The sequence below is a fragment of the Micromys minutus genome (genome assembly GCF_963924665.1).
Source record: "Micromys minutus genome assembly, chromosome: 1".
Classification (NCBI taxonomy): domain Eukaryota; kingdom Metazoa; phylum Chordata; class Mammalia; order Rodentia; family Muridae; genus Micromys; species Micromys minutus.
The window spans coordinates 89,142,222-89,170,130 of NC_137969.1; the positions used below are offsets into that span (position 1 = coordinate 89,142,222).

Here is a 27,909-nt window from a genome sequence, read left to right on the forward strand (position 1 = left end):
GTGAGCATGTTGACTTTTCCAACCTCCCAGCCTACTTTCCTCCGCTCCCACTTAGCTCTGCAAACCCAAACTCTGAAGATCTTCTGGCTTCAGCCAACTGTCAGCTCTCCCCAAAATCCATCCTCCAGGGAAAGAGCGAAGGGAATGTGAATAAAAAAAACATGTTTGGGCTTCAAAGGAAAAGCATGTCAGTGACGCCAGTGTTCTTCCTGTTTCCAAATCCAGACACTTGACCCTATGTTAAGGCAGAGTTCAGCCTTAATTGCCCCTCAGCCCACTCAGCTGGTTAGTCAGTCTTACTCTTCCACAGGCTGCTTGCTCTTCTGCCCATTCAACACCTTGACCAGCATCACCTTTGGGACTGGTCCTCCTTCAGTACCTCCCACCTTGCTGTTTCCTGCATGAGATTCTAGTGACTCTGTGACCTGCTTCTGTCTCCCTCTTGTCTGCCTTTGCCAGCTGCCCAAATGGACCCTGATACTTTTCTATGCTTTGTGACTTTGTTTACATTACTCTCCTCACACCCATATTCTCTACATCTCCCAGGAAGATAACCCTCAAGTTTTCCCTTCCATTAGTAAACTATGTATCAAACTGTGTGTTCTGGTTTTTTTGGGTGTGATGGTTGTGTCTATATTCAGAATTTGCCTATGTATAAAAACCCAAGTGCCCAAACATACAGATAACTTAGCCATTCTAGGTTACAATGTAACCTCTCTTGCAGACTCTCCTGTTAGCCCTGCGGGTTAACCTGAGCTGTGGGAATCTTTCTACCTCTCAGAATCTCATAGCAATGAAACTAAGTCTCAGGCTGGCCCATGGTAACAAACTTTCCCCTCTGGTGCTTTGTGAACAGATCATAGTCCCATCTTCCTGAGGACAAAGAGCACATCTTCAGTTTTCACACAAAGCATCAGGCCATGAAAGTTATGGCTTTTTCATAGCTATCTGGGTTAGTTCCTGGAGTGTACAGGGAAGGGGAAACACATTTGTCCCACGGGGATGCTTACAGAGAGAGATAAAAAAGGGCTTGTCTCATCACATTAGAATCAAGTTTTGCTGTGGTCTCATGAGACATTTGGTCACAGTCAAGCAGAACAACTCCCTCACTCCACAGGAGACAAAAAACTATTCTGGGTTTTATTCTATCTGTCAGTGTTAGTACCAGTCCAGGAGAGGTGACAGAAGAATTAATTCTTGGTGGTTCTGTTGGTGACAAAGGGTTGACATAGAAAAGTCAATAATTACAATAAATAATGATGAGGGTGATGATGATGATGATGATGATGATTCACGAGACTGGAGCCAACTGAAACTGAATGAAGAAGAGTCAGCATAGAATGAGAGTCCAACCAATCAGTTTTGTAACCACAGAAGCAGAAGACGCAGCCCTGAACTTGTTTGTGAGGAGACTGGATTCCCTACCACTGCTCCTGCCCCAGTGACTTCCCTACTATGAATAATTGCACTCTCCAACTGTGGGCCCAGAGTAAGTTCTTCCTTCTCTTGCTTCTGTCAAATATTTTGTTGTAGCAGCAGAACAAATCACCAATGCCCCAACAGAGCCACTTGTGCCCGAAAAGGTAAACTCCAGACAACACAGATGGGAGTTGCTCCAACACCTCCACTCCCCCATGCTTTCTTTTCTACTACCCCTGGTGGATGGTGGGTTACAAAGAAGGTGAGAGCATTTAAGAGCCATCACTAAAAATAAGATTTGAAAAATATTAGAGTTACAATATTCTTTAATAATTCTGGAGGGCCTGCCCATCTGAAAGTGTTTCAGAGGATCCTTGGACCATCTGGTATATGTTCTGGGTTCCTTGTCTTCACATCTACATCTGAGCTCTTAAACCTCATTGAGTAGCCTGAGCTTGACTAGTCAGCTTGGGAGTGCACTCTCTGATCATTTCACCTAGACTGTCATGTAAGGTCCTTAGGTATCTTGTTTAAAAGGTTTCCCCACTGAGCAACCAGATAGAGATCTCTATATAAAAGCATTTGGCACTTTGGGTAGGAGGCATGTTATCATTAGCGAATTCAACACAAGTCTTGGAATTCGTAGTCCATTTGACCTTCTGCTTCAGAAGCACACTGCTTATTTGAGACAGTAACTCAAAGTGATCTTGTGGCAGACTAAATGAGAAATGCCCCCCCCACAGTCTCAGGTCTTGGTTAGAGGTCCTCAGTCAGAGGAGCTGTTTAAGGAGTTTTAGAAGGCTCGGCCTCCATGGAGGAAGTCTGTCCCTGGAGGTGGGCTATGAGAGTATAAAACCTCACCTCTTTCCCATTAGCTCTCTGTGCTTCGTGCTTGTGTTTGAAGATGCTTGCCCTCAGCTCTGTTCCTGCCCACCCCCCACCCCTGGGGCCGACTGTTTGTGACCTCACGGACTCTCATCCCTCTGGAACTCTGAGCCTAAATACACTCTTCCTTCTGTAAACTGCCTCCTAGGTCAGGCTGTTGTCTCACAGAACACAGGCAGCAAATCCATTACCTTACCATGTTGACCTTGAACATGAGGCTCCTCTGCCTCAGCCTTTTTAAGTGTGAAGACTAAAGGTGTGTGTCCCCACACGGGCTACAAGCATGTCCCCTGACTAAGGTTTTACCACCCGGCTTCTCATTCTCCTGCGGCTTGCTTTGCTTTTGTGTCTTGGTTATTAGACATTGCTAGACGTGTCTTTGATCTCTTCTTGGCTGTCTTAAATCTGCTGTGTGAGGCTGTTTGATAGGAACTGGTAGAGATAAGGACTAATAAATCACCAAGCAGATCCAAACTGATCCTCAAGGTCTATCTTGACTGATGGCCAACGCAGGGGTAGGCTGCTGGTCATGCTGAGCTATGGGAAGCTGCTTTGTTCCCGCGTGGAAGGCTGTGATCATCTGTAATTCCAAGGTACCAAATCAGGGTCCTTTTCTACATTTTGCTCAGAAGCCAAGACATCGACACCGCTCACAGGCGCATGCTCTATGCAAAGATCTTGCCTCCTGTGGAAAGCTGCATGTATCCCGATTCTTGCCAGCATTTTGGTCAAGTAAAAATTTTGAACCAAAATACCAATAGGTTCTCAACCTTATGGGTCCTGACCCTTTTGAGGGGGGTTGCAGATCATATATTTATGTTATAATTTATAACAGCAGCAAAATTGCAGTTGTGAAGTAGTAATAAAATAATTTTACTGTGAGGGGTCACTACAACATGAGGAACTATATGAAAGGGTCATGGCATAAAGAAGATTGAGAACCGGTGCTACAGAACTTTTGATGTATTAAAAAACCTATAAATTACTATACATTTAAGAAGAGCTGAGTAGAGACATGACAGTATGTACTTTTAATCATAGTGATTTGGAAGTAGAAGCAGGTGGCTCAAGAGTTCAAGGCCAGTATCTATTATTTGGTGAGTCTAAGGCCAGCCTGAGCTACATAGGAACCCATCTCAAAGAGAGAAAGAATGAACGAAAAAGAGAGAATAGAAAGAAAAGTAGAGCTTCAGAATCATTAGGAGAGTGAAACCTGAGTCAATAGTTAACCCCTTTTCTGTCCAGAGACGAGGTTCTGCTGTGTAACCTCCTGACTCTGCCTACAATCTTCCCCGTGCATGGGGATTATGGGTGTGCAAGCATGCCTGCCTAACAGTTTGTTTAGTTGTCCTGAAGAGTAGTGAGCACACACTTCTGACATGAGGAGGTGTGTTGCGGTAAATCTCCAACCCCAATAAGCCCATGAAAAGAACACAGAGTTCAGTTACAGTATTTATAAGCTGCATGCTTAGATTGGACAGATTTACCACCACACTACTCTACTTCCCAGCTACCTGCAGCATCTCCAGCCACGTGGTTCTGCTCCATCTTCCCTCCACCTCCTCTTCCTCCGTCTTCCTCTGTCTTCACCAGCTCCTCATCCTCTGTACTTCTTCCTCCCTTCCCCCTCTCTCAAACCTCCAGCTCCACCTTTCCCTTCCACTACCCAATTACAGGCTCTAGCTTCATTTGTCCAGTTTAAATGAGGAGAAGGTTCACATCAAATCACCTGAATAAGTGATCCATTCCTCACTGGGGCAGCTACTTTTTTTTTTAACTATAAGTACACTGTAGCTGTTTTCAGATACATCAGAAGAGGTCATCTGACCACATTACAAATGGTTGTGAGCCACCATGTGGTTGCTGGGATTTGAACTCAGGACCTCTGGAAGAGCAGTTCGTGTTCTTAACTGCTGAGCTATCTCTCCAGATTGGGGCAGCTATTCTTGAGGAAGGAGAATTAGCATCAAAATACAAACAGCACCAGGGCTATCCACAACAGAGGTGTTTTATCACAGAAGCCCACCCTCCTCTCCCGTTTCTGTCTTTCATGGGGCTTTACCTGACCTTCCAGGCAAGTCACCCATTTCTTCAGAGACTTCCCCGGAAATGAGCAACCACGATTATTAAACCAGAGATCAGCCCTAAGGAAATTAGGAACAATTAAATGAAAACAAAAATAGGCTTTATGAAACTTTCCAAAATATACTGGAGTAGAACCAACAACTTAAGTAAAGGAGGGCTGGTCTGCCCCATAACCCATGTTCTCCTAATTGGCTCAAACATTAATAAGAGAAGTTAATAAAAGATACTCAGATGGAAAATATCTAATATCTAGTTAGAAGTTTTCAGAGTACTTTAGACAATAAGGGAAAACTCAGTAGAATTCGGAGTTCTTTGTAGAAAGTCAGTGGTTTCTGAAAGGAAGGTAGGGCAAAGTTCCCATTTTCTCAGGGAAGTCAGGGCCCCACACCCAGCATCCAGTGTGTGCTACCATGCTGATTAACTCCCTGCTCAGTGTGTGACTGTGTCAATTCAGCCTCCAAAGAAAAGCTGATCCTAACATGGCTTAGTGCTGGAATGGAGAAGATACCCTTTCAATGTCTGCTGAACATGTGAATAAATAGGAAAAAAAGTGAACATGTATGTGTGCAAGTATGTGCGTGTACGTGTATGTGTCTGTGTTTGCATTATGTGTTTGTGTGTGCATGTGTGTGCGTGTGTCTGTCTGTGTGTACACATGTATATGTGTGTGTACATGTGTGAGCCTATGTGTTGTGAGCACATCTGTGCACACACGTGCATGTGTATACTATCTTTTATCCACTACTCCAGACCCGGATGAACCGGAGTTGGGTTATTTGTCTCCACTAATGGAGGCCCCGCTGCTCCAGGTCTCTCTTTTCTTCTATTTTACTTTCTTGCTGCTGCGGTCATCTTGATGATTTGAAACTCACCTACAGTGTGGGTAGGCACACAGGCCTACAGAAAGCTTTGGCTCACTAGAGTCTCTCCTTGTGGGGAAGGAAAATCTGTCCAAATGTGGTTCTTGTTTCAGTAACTTCCTCTGAGGCAAAGCCAAGACCGAAGTGAGCACCTGCTTGGGGGGAACATGGCTCTGCTTGGTCTGCTTCCACTGAGTTTAGAGCTAACAATAGTAATGGGAAAGTTTCCAGGGCAACCAGGACCACTTCCAACATCTCCACGCCAGGCTGCCTAGGGTCCTCCTGTCCTTTGGGGAGCCCAGTGCTTATGACTGGATTGGCTCCTCTTGCAGGCGTCTCCTGGCTGCAGGCTAGGTCCTCAGAAAAGGCTGTCTTCCTAGCCCTGGGTTTCACATACATTGTATCAGGTGGCAGGCCAGCTGGTTTCAGTCTTGAATCAGGTCTTTTGGCTCCTCCCAGAAACCAACCAACTTGTGAGCAGGAAATCCTGCCCCTCCCCAAAGAGGGGGAAATCAGAGGAAGAGAGATGAGGCAGAAGGATAGAAAGGAGGAGGAGAGAAGAGAGAAGCAGCCAGAAATAGGCAGCCAATAAAAAGGAGCCGCACTTATCTGAAGCCTCAAGGTAAGACTTTATGAAATTGTATGTTGTGTGTGACACTATCCCACTCAGGGCTATACATAGTAGGGACACACACACACCTTCATTGAGATAGTGGGGTCTATTGACACAGGATAGCAGGTCTGAAAAGAAACCAGCTTCTATGTCAATTTCAATTGCTGGTCAAAAAAAAAAAAAAGAAAGAAAGAAAGAAAGAAAGAAAGCTATAAAAGCTATAAAAAATGCTGAGGGGTTCCGGGCTGTGGGAGGGATTCCATAAAAGCAGCTGAGACAAGGGTCTGAAGCTGGCACCAAGAGTAGCCAACCATCTGGCTGTAGACTGTTAGTTGGAATAAAAAGTTGCTAAGACCGAGGGGAGTCATGGAATTCTCAAGTTCTTCTGGAGTTGCATGAATTTCGCAGGGCTTGAGCACTCTGAACTGACCACAGACATGAGCACTATACCCTATCTTCTCTGGAGACTTGTTGAAAGGGCTGCGGGCATCCCACTGCAGCCAACGAACTGGGCTTCTGTGTCAGTAGTCTGAGATCAGAGCTGCGTGAATGTGGGTCCCATGGCCACGGGAGGCTGGAGCCTCCCAATGATATCTCTCTGTGTTACCCTTTTCCCCAAAATCCCAGCTCATCCTCTGCTTGGGACACTGATCCGAGGCTTCAAGCAGCCTGCCTGCTCAGAGAGCATCCCAAGGCACTTCTTTCTTATCAGGGACTTGGAGAAACCCTAACGGGAAAAGGCAACACTATTCCTGACTCACGGTTGCCCAGACTCACTGGCCATTGCTTGGCAGCCAGTGCAAAGGGCTTCAGCTACTGCCCTACCAACTTGGGGGTGAGAGTTCAAAATAGCTAAGTGCTTCAGAAAACATCCAGACAGGGCAACACTGTTTTCAGAGCAGTTGGCTTTTAAAAGGGGCTTTTCTCTCAGCAAGAATGTAACAGAATCTGATACACGTTATAACTTGTGTGTGTGTGTGTGTGTGTGTGTGCTGTGTATGCTTATTGTGTTGTATGTGATGTGGATCAAATGTGATGTATGTGTTGCATGTTAGGGTATGTGGTGGTAGGGGTCGGTGCATTGTATTTTGGTGCGTAGCACGTGTATGTGGGAAGGTGATATGTGTATGTCTTCAGTGACATATTTCTCTCTGGGATTTGTGATTCAAAAGCTATAAACATGGTGGGAGAGGTAAGGAAAGATGAAGCCATCTTTCTTCTGCTTGCTTGTCAGGAATTGTCTCTCTTTAGCATGATGTAAAAACAAAATGAAAAAAAAAAAGAAATCTTCTTGAACACTCATTTGGGTACAGCTAAAGCGGCCTGCATCCAATTTCTGTTTGGGAACAAACCTTAAAGGTAATCTAATTTAATTCGTCCCATTTGCCAAGTGAGGCACTGGGAGCCAAGACATGGCAGTGCCTTGCTGAAAGCCACGTCTGTGCTTGTAGCATCGGGACGACTGGACCTCAACTTTTCTTATAGAGGATGAAAATCACCCAGACTTTACAGGAAGATACTGGGTGTCCCCAGAGCTCATGAGCAGTGCATCTGCTGGTGGGATCAGAGACTCAGCTACAACATGTAAACAATCCTTGGCAGGAACAGGAGAACAGTATTTCACTAATGTGAACTTTTCCAGGGCCTGTTTCATAACCGTTTGGACACTAGAGGATGGAATCGGACAGGAAGTGGCTTGTCATGTGGGATCGAGAATGGTCCCATTCTTGTCACTGAACCAGCATTCCGCATGTCTCCTCTCTCTGCAATCTTTGAGTGGCTCATTTCATAATATTTTGAGTTGGCTCAGCTTTGCAGAGAGAACAAGATGCTATTATTTCTGGATCAAGTGTTGGTAGACCCTGGCTCACACGCTGTCCTAACCTGGACAGTGGCTTTTCCACATCTCTCTCTTGCTCTGACTGCCTTCATTTCTCTAGACTCCTGTTCTGCACCCACAGGTCACTCTTCTTGGGATGCCTTTCCTCCAGTTTCACATCCAGAACTCACATTTACCCTTCGAACCTTAGCTCTGGGGACACCTTCCTTCCACAAGTTCCTCCTGCCACCCTGGGCTGGCCTGAGCTACTGTCCACTGTGAGGACTGTTACAGGCTGCTATCCCAGTGAGCTTGGGCCACTCACACACTTCCATGGCACTTGACTATAATGTACTTTGGGGTAGACACCATGTATTAGAGTCTTTATGTTCCCACCACCACAGTTTCAGAAAGATCTCAGCACTCAAGAATGTTTCAATACCAAAAAAAAAAAAAGAAAAGAAAAGGAATTAAGCCTGGAAGGCATAAAGCTCCAGGTTTGATCCCCATCACAGCATAGAGGGGGCACAGTGGTGTGCATCTGTTATTCCAGCACTTGGGAAGTAGAGGCAGAAGAATCAGATGTTCAAAGTCATTCTTGGCTACATAGCAAGTCCCAGGTAGCCTGAACGTGAAACACAGCCTCTCCTCTTTTGTCACAAAGTCTTGATTTATGGGCTGCTCTACACACTTGCCCTCCCCCTGAGCCCGATAGAACACTCAGAAGAGACCACTCAGGATTAATCACAGAGCCGTGAATAAAGATTCCTACCTCCTTACAAAATGCTCTGGTCACAGGGGAAGAATGCTCCTGCTGTACACCACAAGGGCAAAGAGAGAAGTGGGGACAGAGACAGCAGCAATTAAGAAATGCCACCCCCCTTCCTAAAGATGGTCTGAGCCTTGGATGCCCTACAGAGCCTCGGAAGAGAAGTGGGAACATGTTACCCCTACCCCGGGAGGGCTAGAAACAGCAGGATTAGACAAAACCTACATGAAAGACGAGGTTGCCAGCCCCCTTTCCTGGCTCTGCTCCTAGACTGAGCACAGTCTGGCCTGTGTGCCTCTACAGACTTACCCTATCCCACAGTAGCAATGAATAAAGGTCATGCCTGCAGGAAGAACCCAGTGAAAGAGGAAGATACAAGAGACCTTGGCACATGGGGGTCTCCCTGTGGAACTGCCAGGCACCCTTACTATCCCACAGCGCAGTAGCAGCGAGTGGGCAAACTTGGCCAGCAACCCACTCAACAGTGACGGTGACGATTGCCAAGGTAGGGTGGCAAACCACACGGAGATCAGCCCCAGAAACATCAATGTTCTCTGACATTAGGGAAGACAGAACATCTACAGATGAGGACTGCAGGGACGTATTTTAAAAGTACACAGAACAAAAAAAAAAAAAAAGAAAGAAAGAAAGAAAGAAAGAAAAGAAAAAAAGTACAGCTGGAAAAATTTACCTTGATGAGACTGAGTGGGGGGGGGGCGGCTCAGTAGCGCACCTCTGTACAAACACACACACACACACACACACACACACACACACAAACTGAGGTCAATTCCCAGCATGACATCACGAGCTAGGCACTGTGGCACATACTCAGCTCTCAATGCTGAAAGGCTGGAAGAGGCAGGTCTCAAGAGCCCTCTGACCAGCCAGCCTGGTTGAATCAGAAAGCTCCTAGTTCATTAAAAGAACCTGTCACAAACACTAAGTGGAGGGCAACAGAGGAAGCCACCTGGAGTCATGTATGCCCCCTCATATATGTACACCCATCCACAAGTATATATGCCCACCCACATGTGTGTAACCCATCTACATGTATGCACACCCACCCACATGTATGTATGTACACCTACATGTGTGTATGCCCACCCACATGACACACAATTATGGTGAAGCACATGAAAATAAAATTATGGAATTCTCCCAGAAAGAGATGAAAAGGGGTGGGGAGATGAATATCAAAGATCAGCCTGGAATCTCTGAAATTTTCTAGTAAGAGGGGAGAAGCAAACCCACTAGCCAAGAAATACTTTCTCCAGAGTTTCCCAGGGCGAAGGACTTGAGATTCCACTTGAACAGCCAGGAGTGTACTCAGTGCACCCTACAAAACAGAATCCAAATCCCCTCCAAACACAATACTGGAAATGTCTGACCCCCTAAATGAATGGGACTGGGAAGCTCTTGAGAGAGAAACAGCCCATGAACCAACAACCGGGATCCAAAAAGCATTTTGACTGCTCAGTGTTGACAGCACAAGCTGGAAACTGGAGCAGCACAGCAGTATCCTGCAGCTGGGAGAAAAATAACATCTAACCCAGAATTCCTTGCTCAGCTAAATACAGTAAAGGGGGAGTCAGGGCCAGCGGTGGGCTGATGGGAGAGGCCACACAGCAACGTTAAAAGGTAAACTACTACTCCCCCACAATGAGTCCTTTTTACATTAAAAAGCCCTTGGTGTTCCTGGGGAGGTACACCAAGAAAGATGAAAAACAAAACGGGGATCCCCCAGGTAACTGCAAAGGGAGCGTCCCACGCTACCAGTCGGTAAAGTTTTGTCCAAGATGTACAAGAAGCAAGCAGACTTAACACCCACGCGTGTGACCCGTTTGCTTCGTTCGTGTTTATCAGAAGTCCAGGAGAACACAAGCAACTCAGAAGGCAGAGAAATAAAAATAAAGATGTTTATTAACTTCCAAGGAGAGGCAAAGGACACAAGAGAAGAAAGGGAACCACAGCCCTGGTATCACCTCGGCTCGCCCTAACTACGTGGACACTGACTGATAATCCCATGGAGGCTGTGAAGCTACAGTATTGGGACCTGGAAGACACAAAATGAAATGTTGTTTAAAAAAAAAAATCCAGGGGCTGGAGCGATGGCTCAGTGGTTAAGAGCACTGACTGCTCTTCCAAAGGTCCTGAGTTCAATTCCCAGCAACCACATGGTGGCTCACAACCATCTGTAATGGAATCTGATTCTCTCTTCTGGTGTGTCTGAAGACAGCTACAGTGCACTCATATAAAATAAAATAAAAAATCTTAAAAAAAAAAAAAACATGTTCTTTATGGGAAATCAGTAGATGACCTCTAAATTAGAAAAATTTTTAAAAATCCTTAAAAGAATATTGTTTAACAATATATAGTAGAACCCTCCTGGGACAGGGGGTGTGATAGGTTTTAAAAACTATTTATTGTCCATGAGTAGGACTATATGGCCCAGAGACTTTGAGATCCTTCAGAAATCATGAGACCTTTTAAACATCCAATTCACTATATTGATAGGTATACAAACTTATTTAGTGTATTATACTAATGTGTGCATGTGTGTGAATGCGGGTGTATGCACATGTATGTATGCATGCACGTGTGTATGTGTGTGCACGTGCATGCATGTGTATGTGTGTGTGTGTGCATGCATGTGTGTGTCCATGTGTGTTAATGTGGGTATGGACCATTCTGTTTGTACATTTCAGTAGAAGTCAGAGATCAAACTGTGTGGTTCCTCGGGAGCTATTCATCTTATTGTTTGAGACAAGGTCTGTCACCGAGAGCTGGGGCTTGATGGCTAGGTGAGGCCGGGTGGCTAGCAAGCCCCAGGGATCTGCCTGTGCCTCCCTCTCTAGAACTTGAATTGCAGGCACACATCACACCCAGCTTTCTATGTGGGTGCTGGGGACTGAACTCTATTCCCCATGCTTACACAGTAGGTACTTTACCAACTAGACCATCTTGCCAGCATCGAGAATGAGATTTAAAAGAGGCTCAGTTGTGTTCTATCAGCCGCACATTGGTGCCTGGAGTCACTAAATTAAGCCTCCAACTAGCAGTCTAATTAGCTAATGCAGAATTCACGTTGTTGAACAGATTCCTCAAACCTCTTTGGATAGGATCACAGGAAGCTAGAGCTAGAACTAGAACCTGATTAAAGGAGTCAGACCCCCCCACAGGCCTGTTGCCACAGGGAACTCGGCACAAAACTGGGCCTATTTCCAAATACAGATCAGACAAGTGAGGATGTGCAGCCCAACTGCGGAGGCAATTGGTAGATGGAAAATCACTAAGAGGAAACATCAGGGTGAGGGAAGGAGATGGTTCTGATGGGACTGACCTGGCAGGGATCTCACTGAAGGCTGGCCAAGGTGACTGCCATCAGCTGGGATGGGGGAAGATAAGGAGACTGATCAGACATCGAGGTTAAACAGATAACTGAGTGGGAGCTGAGGCAGGGAGGGTTCTTGCCGACCTGAATTAGTAGGATCTTGCTAAAGCTGGATTTTGCAAAGAGGTGTACACAAATGAGCTTTGCAGAAGGTCCAAGAGCCTACTGGGCCAAACAGGAACCTCTTTGTCAGCAACCTTGGGGGGGAATGCATATCCTGAGTCCTGCCCCTGAGTAATATTGTTTATCAGGCCTGCTGGGGTCTGAGAACTGTCCTCCTCTTTCTGGTGTGGTATGGTGGGTGGGTGGAGGGATGTGCTGGTAGTGTGTGTGTGTGTGTAGTGTGTATGTGTGCATGGTATAGGGGTGTGTGTATATATGTAGTGTTGTGAAGTGTGTATATGTATGTGCAGTGTATTTGTGTGATATAGGAGTGCGTGTATGTGTAGTATGTGTGAGTGTATGGAGTGTGTGGTGTAGGGATGTGTATGTATTGTGTGTGTGTAATATGTGTAGAGTGTGTGTGTGCATGTATGTGTGTAGCATGTGTGGTATGTATAGTGTGTGTGTAGTGTATGTATATCTGTGTAGTGTATGTGTGTAGTGTGTATGTGTGTATGTGGTGTAGGAGTATGTGATTGTGTGTAGTGTGTGTAGTATGTTGTCAGTGCATGTGTGTGTGGTATGTGTGTAAGTGTGTGTGTACTGTGTGATGTATGTAGAATGTGTGTAATTGTGAGTGTATGTGAGTAAATGTGAGTGTGTGTATGTGTATGTGTGATGTAGAGGTATGTATGTGTGTAGTGTGTGAGTGTGTGTTTTGTGTGGTGTGTCTGTAGTATGTGTGTGTGTATGTGAGTATGAATGTGTGAGTGTGTATGTGTGTGTGGTGTAGGGGTGTGTGTATGTAGTATGTGAGTGTGTGTGGTATGTGTGTAGTATGTGTGTGTGGTGTATGTAGTGTGTATGCTGTGTATGTATAGTGTGTGTGTAAGCGGAGTCAGGGACACCTACTCCCTGTATGTGGCTCTTTCTAGACATGTGTCAGTGTTTATGAATCTTTCTCCTCCCATCTTCTTTGTCCTCTTTTGTCCTGACTTAACCCATAGGTCCCTCTGGATTAAAGAAACATTGCCAGAAATTGAGTCTCCATGTTTTTCTGCCTTTAAATGGCTGCAGTCTTTTTTCTTCCAACCCTTGGGCGCCCTCTCCTGCCAGAAGTCTGTTAAAATCTTTGGATTCAAAACTAACCTACAAAAAAAAACCAAATCATTTTCAATATACTACTAATAAATTTGCTAAGAAAAAAAATCAGGAAAAAGAAAATACTATTCACGATAGTTCCAAAACATAAAACACCTAAGAACAACCCTATCCAAATAGCTGAGGACTTTCAAACACTGAACGGGGACTTGAAGATCCTAGAAATGACCTGGCAGGATCAATATTGTGAAATGGCTCTTACCAAAAGGAATCTATAGATTCGATGTGATCCCATCAAAATCCTGATGACATCCTTAGCAGAAATAGGAAAAAAATCCTAAAACTCAAACTCGTTCGGCACCACAAAAGACTCAAAAGAGAGCCAAAGCAAACCGAGGCAGAAAGAGCAGCTCTAGAGACAGCAACACCCAGTCTCAAATCACACCAGAGCCACAAGGACAACCCAACACAAACGCAGAGACAGATCAGTGGACCCGCACTGAAGACACACGCACCAACTCAGCCGAAGGCACCAAAAGCATACACAGGGAAGTCAGGCTCTTCAACAACCAGGCAGGGGAGAAGCTGGAGAGCACACACGGAGAACAAAGTTAAATAGATTTCTCCCTTATTCTGCACAAGACTTAATAATGGATTAAAGGCTTTAATTTAAGACCCAAAACTCCAAAAATGTTCAAGAAAAGTCATAAACAAAGCACTCGGTGATGTGTGCACAGGCAAGATATGTGCACTTTCTAAAAATAACTCTAATTGCTCAAGAAATAATTCCAAGATCGACGTGCGACATTGTGTGAAATTTAAAAGCTTCCACATAGCTTTTAAATAGAGAATAATCAGGAGAACGAAGAGAAGGCAGACATAATGGGAGAGAATCTTTGCCAACTGCACACTGGGCAAGGAGTTAATATCTAGGCTGTATAAAGAACTACAAATTTTAAACACCAAAAAAATGTAATACTATTAAAAGTCTTCAGGCTGAGGAGATGGCTCAGTGGTTCAAAGCACCGACTGCTCTTCCAGAGGTCCTGAGTTCAATTCCCAGCAACCACATGGTGGCTCAGAACCATCTGTAATGAGATCCAATGCCCTCTTCTGGTGTGTCTGAAGAGAGCAACAGTGTACTCATACATAAAATAAATAAATCTTTAAAAAATATAAAAGTCTTTAACATTCTTGCCCATGAGGGAAATACAAATTAAAAACTGCATTAAGATTTCATCTCACTCTGATCAAAATGGCTACCACAAAAAAAAAAAAAAAAGCTGACAATAAATGCTGTGAAGAAGGTGGAGTGTAAACTAGGGTAGTCACTGTGGGAATTCCTCAAAACGTCACAGGACAGGACTTCTCCAGCCATCCCACTCCTGAGAGTTTACCCAAGGACTCTAAGTCAGCATACCATGGAGACTGTCACTTATTCATAGTCACGGCCATTCACAATATCCCAAGCCAGCCTAGGTCCATGATGAATGGATGAAGACATGAAGGAATTTTTCTCATCCATAAGGGAAATTAAATTATGACATTCAGGGAAATGCATGGAAAAGTATAGTGACGATTCTGGCATTTGGGGTCCCTTTAAAAACACAGAAATATTATAGCAGTGCGTTTTCATTTTAATCCCGGGTGTGGGGCGGCTTCCGAGTGTCCACAGCAGCTGACCTGATTTACCTCGTTTTACCAGGTGCAGGTAACTCATGAGATTGTGTGACATTTAGAATTCTGAAAACTTTTCAGGAGGTGTGCAAATGCTTAGAGGTGGGGTTGGTGGTCTTGCAGTTTGTTAGTAGGTATGCTCCTAATAAAAAGATAGAAATTGGATTCAGAGATCTCTATCTTTCTCTCTCCTATATTTCTTTCTCTTCTATCTAGTGTTAGGGGGTGAAACTGGGGGAATAAAAGGTGGGAAAAAAGAAGAACCCACAAAGTAGCAAAGACCAGGCTACAGAAGAGCATTGTGCTATACAAAATAAATCGTAAAAGGGACAACAGGTTATAAAAATCTTATATGTGGAATAGAGAGTAAAAAAGAGAGGGAGGGAAGGGAAAAGAGGTGTTTGTGTTTGTGTGTGTGTGCATGTATGAATATGTGCATGTGTATGAACAGGTATAGTGTATGTCCATATGTATGTGTGTATATGTGTACATGTGCACAGGAGAGTGTACGTGTGTGTGTGCACACTTCTGTATGTATATGAACATGTATATGTGTGTGAATGTGTGTGTAGTGTATTTGGATGTGTGTGAGTATGTTTACATGTGTGAGTGCGCATGTGTGAGAGACATGTAAATAGAAAGGGGACTATGAGAAGAGTCAGGAAGGGCTAAAGGGAAGGAGAGATGAGTGAAGAAGGTAATGGAATATATGCATGAAAGCAGAAGGCAGCATTTGGGGGAGGGGCAGAGGAGGGAAGCAGATAAGAATAAAGTATTATGACATGCATAAAAATGACCCAGTGTCTTAGTCAGGGTTTCTGTTCCTGCACAAAATATCATGACCAAGAAGCAAGCTTGGGAGGAAAGGGTTTATTCAGCTTACACTTCCACATTGCTGTTCATCACCTAAGGAAGTCAGGACTGAAACTCAAGCAGTTCAGGAAGCAGGAGCTGATGCAGAGGCCATGGAGGGATGTCACTTACTGGCTTGCTTTCCCTGGCTTGCTCAGCCTGCTTTCTTATACAACCTAAGACTACCAGCCAAAGGACTGCACCACCCACAATAGGCCCTCCCGCCTTGATCACTAATTGAGAAAATGCCTTACAGCTGGATCTCATGGAGGCATTTCCTCAAGGGAGGCTCCTTTCTCTGTGATAACTCCAGCTTGTGTCAAGTTGACCCACAAAACCAGCCAATACACCCAGTGAAACCCATTTCTTCATATGCCAACCCTGGCAAAAAAATCCTAAAATTCTTCAGCATTCTAGAGCCCAGAGACTGCAGCCATTTCCCTCCCCGCTAGCTTACTTCTCAGGGCTGCAGCCAAGCCCTCAAACTCCATGAACTATTCTGTCAGACATAAAATGGAAAATTAAGCACGGGAAAGACGTTCTCTTCAGATATAGCACATTAAGATCAGGAAGGTAAGGGACACAACAGAGATGAGACTGAAAGATGGTGGTCAGGGCTGGGGAGGACACATGGAAGGAATTTCCCTCCCACCCCCTTTTCTTCACCCTCTCCCAAGATTTATGAGCATCTGGGGAAGCTGCATTCATCTACTTTCCACAAATAGAAGGAAGCAAATGAGTTATGCCAAGAAGCTCCCTGGGCTTGGAAGCAGAAGCAGAGGGTCCAAAATCTACACTCACTTGTTTTCCTTGACACTTAGAAGTGGGTTTCTCTGCCGGCGCATGTGCCATGTTGGCTGGAGTCAGACTCTGTAAATCACATTCCCCCACAGGATCATCCTCTCAGCTTAGGAGATGCTCAGCAAAGCAGCATGTGGCTCAGAAACATTGGAATGAAAGCTTAGCTGTTGCTGCCTCTTGCTTCTGAAGGTTCTAAAAGGACACACACACTACAAATATATAAACAACACACACACACAAACACATGTTCACACAGCATATACACTTATACATACATACACATACATACTCAACACCCAAACACATGCTCATACAGATACACAGAAACAGATGCTCACACACAAACACATGCTCCTCATACACATACACACAAATATACATACACAACACATGCCCAATCACATGCTCATACACATACATACATAGCACATAAACACATGCTCATACATGTACATAATACACACATATACACAACACAAACATGCTCATATATAGCTAACACACAAAGCCACACACATACAACACACACACACAAACACATGTTCATGCACATATACACAAAACACACATTCCTATGTAAACAGTACACAAACATGCATATAATCATATACATATATACAAGGCTCACACACAAACTCATACATCATATTGGCTCACACCCCTTCACTCTTCCTCGGGGTTACTACTTCAGTGCCTTCAGAATTCTCCTCACAGATGCTCAGTGACAATCTGTGTCCTTGTCCTGTCCTGCTCTGCCTGAGCTCTGTGACTACTCAAGATCTGTCTGTCACCTTTGGTTTCTGTGTTCCAAGTCCTCCTGCTACTGACTCTCCCCTTTATTCCTTCACTGGCTTTCCTCCATGACTTTAAGTGTTCATGTAATAAACCCTTCAGCCTTTGCTCTCTTCCTGCTTAGTCTTAAGTATGCCTATACATTTAAATCTCAACTGGTCTAATTTTTTCCAAATCCGTATTTGTAGCCTGGACCTTTGCTAAACTCAAAGTATCTACCAGATACCTGCATCTGAGCCATGTCCCATTTTACTACACCGTAGATGCTCACTGAGCGCCTGAGAAGCCTCAGCAAGGTATTAACACTGGAGATACAGTGCTGGGCACGATGGGCTGGGCATTGACCATTGTTGGCCCTCCCAGAAACTCAGCTATCAATATGAAGGAAAGCTAGGAATGAAAGGAGGTTTGGCTGCTGCTAAGGTACTCCTCCACTGGTATTAGAACCTCCTCTTCAGAGTTCCAATGTAGACTGAAGATCAGCAGCTCTCCAGAAATCTGTTAGTTCTTTAGCTTCAGATTGGGACTGCTGAGACATTCAGCCTCATGCTATTTCCAGATTCTCAGCCTCTCTAGTGTTAGATAGTCGGCCAGCCAGCCATGGTTGGATTGAATACATTCTCTTATCACACACACACACACACACACACACACACACACACTATGGGTGAATAATAAAAATATATATTAAATACACAATATATATATATATTCATTGTATAGGTTCTATACTTTTGTTTTGTGTTTTGAGACTGCCTCTGCCTCTTGAGTGCTAGGATTGAAGTTATGTGCCACTACTGCCTGGCTTAGGTTTTATTCTTTTAGAGAATGCTAACTAATATACAGTGTGTTGTTATTTTCTGTTTATATGATTGTCTTCCCTACTACATTGTGAACTCCTTGAAGATAAAGACTGACTTCACTTTAAAAAAAAAAAAAAAAAAGAGGAGGTTTGGCTGGGAAGAGGTGTGGCCAGTTCTGGGTACACCTTGTCTGGTCCCAGGGAAGGTGAGGCAGGCCTCCCCATAGGACTTGGAAGGGCAGTGTCTGAAGGACAAGATCGGTTCAAGCAGAGAAAAGGCTCCTGTGGAGAGGATATGGGTCTTCTCGACTTCATCTTTAAAATCACAAGGAACCACTGGATCCTCCCACATGAGAAACACACTGATTGGTCATGGCGTGAGGTGGGAGGGACATGAGGGAGCCAATGGTCCCCCTGTGGAAAGTTGACAATGTATTCTTAGACTTCATATGTTATGTCTTCACGTATTCGTGAGCACCCACCAAGTATTTCGCAGTCATCTTTCAAAGAAGAGAAATGGTTGAACTTGGAAATGATGCCATGTCAGCGGGCAGCATGGGTTACTTAAGCAGAGAGCTCAGTAGCCTGAGCTAGAACCATCACTGTGAAGCAGGGTTGGGAGATGGCTCTAGAGATACTTAGGAACCAGAGTGGCCAAGAAGGAACATGGGGCTATGAAGAGGAAGATCCAGAAAAGGAAATCCAGATTATTAGCTGTATGACAGAGGAGCCATCCGTCACAATAGATGTCCCTGGGGCAAAGATAACTACAAGGTCATGGTGAACAGGCACTGACCTTAAAACATAAAACGTAAGTTGGTCAACAATATCACTCCCAGGTGCAGACAAAAAAAATGGCCACATGTGCTCAATATCAATTCCCTCTTGGCTTGTTTCTGGCACAGAACTTGGATAGCTCCAGCCACTTGTGCTTTCTCTCTCTCTCTCTCTCTCTCTCTCTCTCTCTCTCTCTCTCTCTCTCTCTCTCTCTCTCTTGGGCAAGAGCAAAAGCAGGTGTCACCATAGTGGAAAGAAACAAGGTTCAGAGCCCTGCAACCTCAGAATACCACACAGGGTGAAAGAATTCAAGCATGGCAGGGACCTGTCAGGTGACCCTGCTGCCGGGCAAGGCCCAGAAAAGGCCACCTCTTAAAGGTGGAAAGAGGGGCAGTGACCATCAGAGCCAGCCTGGGAGCTGTCAATTGATGGCGGGTGGCAGGAAAGGGTCTGTCGGACAATAAAGATGCTCTAAACGTGGGTTGCAATGATAGTTTCCTCACTCACACATTATTGAAAGTCATCCAATCATACACATAAATCAAGGTCGTTTTCTAGTAAGCACTTCAGCAGAAGAACTGTTAGAAGTAGTTTGGGCCATCGAGACACTCAGCAAGTTATTTGCTGCCATGCTTGATGACCTGAGCTCAATCAGCAAGACCCGTTTTAGAAAACTGACTCCCGTAAGTTGTCCTCTGACCTTCACATGTGCGCTACGGCACACGCACGCACACATGCTAAATAAATAAACAAACACATAAATACCAGGATAAAATTTAAAAGGTCAGTTTCCGCATGTTGGATTAGAGGTCTTCATGAAGCAGTCTAATGGAGAAGCTGTGATGGGGGCCATGTTCTGGAGAGATGAGAAAGCACACATGAGGAAAATGACAGTGAGTGAAGCATGACGGGAACGAAAGAGAAAAGAAAAGGGGATGCATAGACTCAAGGAGAAGCCTGACTTTTAAGGAATCAGAAAGGGAAGTCTACAGAGCAAGCTAAGAGACAAAGAGACAGCAGAAAAACTGACCCAGGCCAAAGGAGGGAGAGGAGGGAAAGGAGGAGAGAAAGACAGCAAGGGTTACCAAGAGTCAGACAACAGAGGAAGGTGTGGCAGAAGAATTTGGTGGAACCTGAGGATCCTGGTCATGAGGTTGAACATAGCTCCAGGGGACTACATACCTCAGTGACTTTAGCCATGTGAGAATGTCAGGCAGACAAAGTAAAATTCCAGAGGAGAGGTAGGGATAGATGATCCTGAAGAGCTGAGAACTTTTAAGCTTTTCTACTCAGGCAATGAGGGGCTACGAAGGGAAAGGGAACTAGAATCCCCCCCTGGTGTGGGGATGGAGAGGCACTGAGTTCAAATCTACCTAACTGGAAATAAATGGCCAGAACTATGTACTCTAGCAGTGGCTACTTAGGATTCTCAAAGGTGTGGCCATTGCCTTCTTTTCCAATCTGGCTTCTCATCTTGAAACCACTGTGTGAAATTTAATGGTCCAACATATGGTGCTGTTTGCAGTTCCCCCAAACACAGGATTCTCTTTCACACCTCCCTATATTTTCTCCCACAGCTTCTTTTACATCAAGTGTTCCCAAAACAAGCCTCCCATCTACCCCATACGTTCCTGGAAGCAAGCTCAGTGTTCATATTCACCCTTCCTCCTTTGCTTAATCACAGATCCGTGTGGATCAAGAATGAGTTCTTTCCAAGATTCTCCTGCATGCCCACACTACACATGGATGATCTGCTTCCTTCTTGACACTGTAGACTTCTCACAGTGTATACATTTATTATTGACTTCTGCATCTTGACATTCTTGTAAGGCCTGGTCTTTTCATTCATAGCACTTGACCCATGGTGACTTAGTTAGGGTTTCTATACCATGACCATGGCAACTCTTAAAAAGAAAAGTGTAAGACTCAAAGTGAGTCTTAACTACTGGGAGCCCCCCTGGTCCTCCCCCCGAGTGAGACACAAGAACAGAGTTCAATGCAAATGCAAGAGGTTTATTTTCATCAGCCCCTCATGCTGAGTGACTGGAAGGTGACCCCAAATGGCTATAACAAACAGTTTTTATACTTTTTAGAGGTACAGTTTATATCAACAAGGTTACAGTTTAAACTTATAGACTAAGCATATTGATCTTTAAATCTATCGGTTATCAAGCATGGGCAAATTATGACATTCATTTGGACTCTGTCTGGGACCAGAGGGTCAGGTGACTTATTAGTCAGTACATTCTGTGGTTTTTCAAGAATGTTCCTGCTTCTCCTGAGAACTGTGAGTAAACAATGGAACTTAACCTGATCTTGACCTGAGGCATGTGGGTATAAGGCTGGCAAAAGCCCCTAGTGTCCAGGGTCCTTCATTCCCTCCTTTTACTTGTACTAGCTCCAATCTTGGAGCTACACTCAGTGGTCCCTGATAGCTCACTTACATTCTTCAGGTCCTGTCCCTCAGGGTCTCATACTGTTGGCACAGGATCACCATCTGTACTACAAGTATTCTCTCTTTTATGAAGGCTATAAGCTTTTGTTCATTTAACTGGTGTTTGCTTACAGTTCAGAGGTTTAGTCTCTTAACATCATGGAAGAAAGCATGGTGGCATACAGGTAGACATGGTGCTGGAGAGGTAGCTGAGAGCTCTACCTCTGGATCATTAGGCATCAGGAAGAGAGAGTGATCCACTAGGTGTGACTTGAGCCTCAAAGCCTACCCTCCAGTAATACACTTCCAACAAAGCCACATCTACTCTAACAAGACCACACCTCCATATAGTGCCACTGCCTATGAGCCTATGTAGCCATTTTCATTCAAATCATCACATTCCACTCCCTGGCCCCCTTAGGCTTGTAGCCAAATCATAATGCAAAATGCATTTAGACCAACTTCAAAAGTCCCCATAGTCTTTCAGTCCCAACCTCATTTAAAATTCCAAAGTTCAAAGTCTCTTCTGAGACTCATGGCAATCTCTTAACTCTAATCTCCTGTAAAATCAAAAATAAAAAGCAGATTATATACTTCCAACATACTGTAGCATAGGAAATACATTTCTGTTCCAAAAGGAAGAAGGAGAACATGATGAGTAAATGCTGGACCAAAACAAGACCAAAACTCAGCTGGACAAACTCCAAACTCTGCATCTCCGTATCTGATATCAAAGCACTCTTCAGATCTCCAATTCCTTTCAGCTTTGTTCACTGCAACACACTTCTTTCTCATGAGCTGGTCCCACTTCCTGTTAGCAGCTTTCCTCAGCAAGACTCTGGGATCTGCAACATCTTGGAGTCTCCAAGGCAACCCAGGCTCCATTTTCACAGTCTCACACATGGCCTCTCTAGGCCTCTGTGCAGGGACATCCCTGACATATGCCTGGCCTCAACAGCTTTCCTTAGTCATGAAGGGAGATTCCATACCCTTCTGCTTTTGTATCCTTGACTCTAAAGCCAGCATCATGTAGCTGAAGCTACCAAGTTCCACTACTTGCTGCGTCTGGTACATGGTCCCCTTGTTTAAGTACATTTTCATTATATATCTTTATAGGACTAGTCTCTAACAAGTACACATATGCATAATTCATGTCATAGCATGTCTGTGAAGGTCAGAGTACCTCCATCTGAAGGACTCACTTCTCTCCTTCTACCACGTGGTTCAAACTTGAATTGTCAGGATTTGTAGAAGTTGCCTTTAGCCACCAAGCCTGCTCCATCTCAACTATGGAAAGAGGAATATTTGAATGTTGGTCACTAATTATCTGAAACCCATATTTAGTTGGGTGTCCTGTGTTTTATTTGGTGACTTCAGAAGTCACTATATGTGATGGTTTAGTGTTGCAACTGGATAGGATCTGAAATCTTGCAGGTGACAAGGCTCCAGACACACCTTCATTGGATTATTTAGACTAGGCTAGCCTCTAAGCATGCTTATAAGGGATTACCTTGATTGGGTTGATGGATGCAGTGCCATTCCCTGGGCTTGGGTCCTAGACTACATAAAAGGAAGAGGCAAGACTAAAACAGGGATATTAGACAAGCTTAAGCCTCTCATAAATCTTCTAACATTATTTAGGCTACACTCAGTCACAGTGAGCTTTGTCAGTAAACAAGCTAACAGTATGGTTAATTCCTATCCTTTGTAATACAAGGGCCAGGTATATAAGCTAACCAGCAACCCTGGATAATTTCTGGCTGGAAATGATTAACTTTATTCCCAAGGTCCCTTCTTGTAGCATATAATCTAATTCCTCAGGTTTTCCATGTTTCCCAAGTCTTTATGGCCCTTGGGTTACATTTTTTTCCAATTGTGCATTTTTTGGGAGGGAGCTTTCATCCCCATATCTTTCCTTTCTCCAATATAACCAGACATTTTTATATGGGTTTCTAATCTGTAGTCACACTGGCTAATACCTTCCACATTTCTATCTTCATCAGTTCCCAGGTCCCAGCCTGAGGGCAACAAAGTTTGGACCAAAACATAAAACTCAGGAAGAAGCAGAGTGGACAGGGGGTAGAACAGCCCAGGGACCAATGAAACCTTAATTTTAATGGGTCCAAAGTCCAGGTAACTGTCCTCCTTGGCTTCTGCTCTCTTAGTCTTGATGTGGTGAATCCATGGTGTACCACCAGCTACCATCACAGCCACAGGAGTGGAGATAATCACTATGTATGGTCATTTCCAGGTTTGTTCCAGTGCACACTCTGGCAACCTGCTTAACCCACACAGAGATCACTTGGTGTTCTCTGTCAACTTGTGGTTGAGTTGGCCTTTCTTCTTTATTCATTCATTCATCTTCTACTTTCTCTTTGTTGTTGTACTGTGGACTCTCAGTATGCCCACAGAATATCAGTAGGTCCCACTGGTCTTTGGCAGTTTTTTGGGCAGCCAGGTCAGCAACTGCTCTTGGTTTTTTGAAGACATCTTTTGTGATGTTCTCAGCAATAGTGGATAGCAATTTGTAGGTTAAGCCAAATAAATACTCTGGGAGGGCCATGATTTTCTTTGTTTGTAATGCCCTTTCCCTAGTGGTGAGAGGCCCTCTTCCCTATAGATCATACATAAATATGCAGGGCTGGGGGTGTTTCTGGGCAGCCTGGCAGAGCCAAGAGAATTTGAATGCCAAACAAGAAAACACAAGACTGAAACTAGAGTGGGTCTCACACCAGAAAAAATGACAGAAACGCATAGAAAGACACAGAGAGAGAAAGAGAGATAGAGAGACAGAGACAGAGAGATACAGAGATACAGAGAGGGCGAGAGAGAGAGAGAGAGAGAGAGAGAGAGAGAGAGAGAGAGAGAGAGAGAGAGAGAGAGAGAGAGAGATCCAGGAGTGGCCACGATGCATTTGTGCACCTAAACAGGGGGATTCCAGTGATGTCTACAGAGATCTTGGACACTTGATCAGTGACTGAGTCCAAATGATCCTGTGTGTCCAAACAGAAGGCATCTTAACCAAACACAACAAGAAACTTCCTGTTTGTTTCCCTTTGGGGCAGATATATCAGACTCGTCTGAAGCATTAAAGGGGCGTTTGGTCAAAGGGGGTCCTGGGGACCTGAAAGCTCTCAGGTTATTCACTCCCTAGGAGTACCCACCCATCACACTTGTTCTCAATCTGGGGAGACTCTGAGACTCCTGGTGTCCCAAAGTCTGGTCTCTGGGGATCTCGGTGGGACCTCCAGAAATGTTGTAGGGTATTCACTGAAGAAGCCTACTGGAACATGGGTTTAAACCAATAGAAAGTCCTCATTAGCCAGCTGGCTACAACACTAGGTGTTTGGGATCCCAGTGTAGCACTGAGCCCTTCTCAAGGTGACCTTTTAAACACAAAAACCATATCCTGGGCTGACATATTTGAGCTAACAAGAACAGTTAGCCAGAAGCAGAACTACAGAAGCAAAACTAGCAAGGTTAGAACATTTAGGGACTTGCCCAGATTGATGGCCTTTGATGAGGTCTCTGTCTTCCGTTTTGCGGGTGGTGCTGTCCACATGCTGAGTTTTATGCCCAATGTCACTTTCACCCTGGAGTCAGCTGTGCTAAGGTCTGGGGGCCTGTTACAGTGCTGAGACACTTCACTTTCAAAGGCTGAGAGATGTGTAACATTTTTTTTATCGTCCTGACTGTGGGTGGAAGCTAGCCTCATTATTTTTTAAATTTTAAACAACACTGACTAAATCTCTACATTGGTACCAATAGGAAAAACACATGTGAAAGTTCTTTGACACCAGGAACTTAGTAAAATGCTCTGCCGTACAAGCATCAGAACCCAAGTTTGATTCCCACAACTCACATAAAAATCTTGGTATGGTGGCCTGTGCTTGTAATCTCAGAGCTGGGGAGGCAACTGGGTCCCCAGGCTCTCTGCTCAGACAGCCTAGACAAATGGGTGAGCTTCATGTTTAGAGCAGAACCTTGGTCCCATAAAGCAAAGTGGACAGCTCCTGAAAAAGCCCTCTAGCTTCCATGCACACCTGCACTGTTACACACACACACACACACACACACACACACACACACACACTCGAGTACATGTACACTGAGCATACATGTGCTCACACAAGAAGCTTACACAAACACACACACCACATACACAGGCACACTTGGGTGTACACACACATATCTCACACACATAAGCTCACACAGAGACAACACACAGGCAGGCACACTTGTGTACACACACACACCCCTCACACACATGTGTTTACACACACACAAGCACACCACACACACAATTCTTTGGAACTAGATTTGGTGGTATACAGCTGTAATCCCAACACTCAGAAAGCTGGGGCAGAAAAAAAAAAAATCACAACTTAGCAAGGTCAGCTGGGTTGCATAGCAAGACCTTATCTCAAAATACCAGATAACACCAAAAGAAAAAAGGGTGGGGGGGGGAAGGCTTCTGAGACACAAGTGTCTGAGAACCGCTGATGTACCCCGACTATTACACACCCATCTACTTAGTGCATTTTATTTGACAGTTCTTTGTTCTGACTCTCCGCAATTAGGGCAGTGGGTGTGTTTCTGTCTGAACAGCAGGGAAGCTACTGAGTTCTCTGACCATCTGATGGTGGTTGGTTTGGGGTCTTAATGTGTCTTCTGAGAAACAGGGCTGGACTGTCACTGACTTGGGACACCGATCAGCAGCTCCCACTGCAAAAATCTGACTTCCACTGCCCCCAGCCTGCTGCATGCAGCCCACTTTCATCACAGACATCTGTGCTTTAAGCTTGTGTCTTCTCCATGGAACTACAGCCCTCTGCCCATCCCTGCTCTCTCTCATCCCATTCTCTTTCCTCTGAGTCTTTTTTATCATTCCTCTCTTCTCTCTCTTGTTTCTCTGTGCCCTTCACCATGACATTTTTAAACAACTCTTTCTTGTTCCCCATAGTTTTGCTACAAGGCACATTATAAAAAATAAAAAAAAAAAAAAACCTATATCATCTCATTTTCTGCATGAAGTCAATGATTTCGCTGTTCATTAAGAACACAGTCTTATTTTCTGCCCCCTGTGAAAGAACACGGAGTCCTGTCTGTCATGAGTCTTGGTGGAATGAAAGCTTCCCCGACAACATGACTACACCTCCCGCTTACATTTCACCCTTTCTATTTTTGTCTTCTGCGCCCTCAGCTCCAGCTCTCTGCTGTTCTCAAACCATTATTGTCTTCTGGAAGCAGCCGGCACAGCTGCGGTCTTTGTTGACAAATTCTTTCATCTCCTCTGGGCTTTAAATTATTTTTTCTTGCTCTGGAGTGAAGAGTCACTGGATCTTTCTGGAGACTGTTTCGGGGTCATAATTTGGATTCCGAATGATTCAGGTCTTCCCCATCCTTGATTCCCATCTCTCTTCAGAGGCCAGACACTCATTCCTGACATTCCAGCTTCTCTGCATGTTCTATTGAAACTCACAGTTCAGGATTTGATTTTTCCTGGGTGATTTTCATGATTTGGATGGTTGGCTTGAAGTTGAAAAGCTTACTGTGGTTACATCTTAAATTCTTTGAGGATTATTCTTTAATAAAATCCTGCTACAGATACATGAAGGTGGCTATCTCTGACTTGTCATAATAATAAATTTTTAATTGCTAGAACCTCTCCCTTCTTGATCCTTCCACTGAATCATTTTTACCTGGGACCAGATGCTCTATGCTAGGTTTGCTTCAAGTACATCGGATAGGATCCTTAGGATCCTATTGGCAACAGGTGTGAAATCCCAACTCTTTGGGAGTCTGAGAGAGGAGGATCACAAGTCTGAGGCTACAGTGCAAGTTCAAGGCTGGCCTGATCAAGTTTCTGAGACCCAGTCTCAAAGTAGAGGTAAAAAGAAGGTTAACACTACAGTTTATGAGAGAGCAGTCTAGCGATGGCCGCAGGTGGTCTAGATCTGGTCCGACCTCCTATTCCCAGCATCCTCATATGTTCCTCGCTCCTCCACAGCATTTACATAACCCAGTTTAACAACTTGCTGCCTTTCTTCCCGTTTTGGCACCCATTGTTCCTTCTTTATTCCCTGCTAAAATAATAAGGGCACGTTCCATTGCACTTGCCTGAGAGTCTTGAGCTGAGCTTGGGTTTCCCGCCATCTGGGTCTGGCTGAGTTGCAACTTCTCTTTGATGTTGTAATGCTTTTTCATTGAACTGGAGTGTGGGGCTTATATGGCTTGTTTGCTTTATTTTTTTTCCTCCTAAGACATGCACATTTTTTCCCCTTGAGCTTATTTTGCTGTTCCGTGCTGTTATTTTTAATTGCTTCTGACTGGGGAGTGGAGGGGCAAAGGTAAGATTTGGCTCCAGTTTGGCTCTATTTGTATCATTCATGTTTCCCCAAATGCCCCCACATGCTCAGGAGCTCTTAGGTACTGTTTTCTCTCTCTCTCTCTCTCTCTCTCTCTCTCTCTCTCTCTCTCTCTCTCTGTTCATATGGATGTGGGTATAGGAGTGGGTGTGGGTGTGTGTGAGTGCGTATTCAGAGGGGGGAGAGTATATATATGTGTGTGTGTCCTTCCCTCCTTCTCTCCATCCCTTCCTCCCTCTCTCTTTCCCTCCCTCTCTCTTCCCCTCCCTCTCTCCCTCCCTTCCTCTGCCCCCTCCCCCCCTCCCTGACAAGTTACTCTTGCAAGGCCATTGCTGCCTTGTACAAAGGATGTCTCGGTA

The 27,909-nt window shown here is 44.6% G+C and overlaps 1 protein-coding gene across 1 annotated transcript in view; it reads left to right on the forward strand.

Moving 5' to 3' along the window:
• Positions 1-5,721: 5,721 nt before the first annotated feature.
• Positions 5,722-27,909, forward strand: part of HSD11B1 (hydroxysteroid 11-beta dehydrogenase 1) — a 42,857-nt gene continuing 20,669 nt past the window's right edge. Inside the window, exon 1 of the mRNA XM_080941477.1 lies at positions 5,722-5,871. The gene's annotated coding sequence lies outside the window, so the exon portion shown is untranslated. The remainder of the gene's footprint in view (positions 5,872-27,909) is intronic.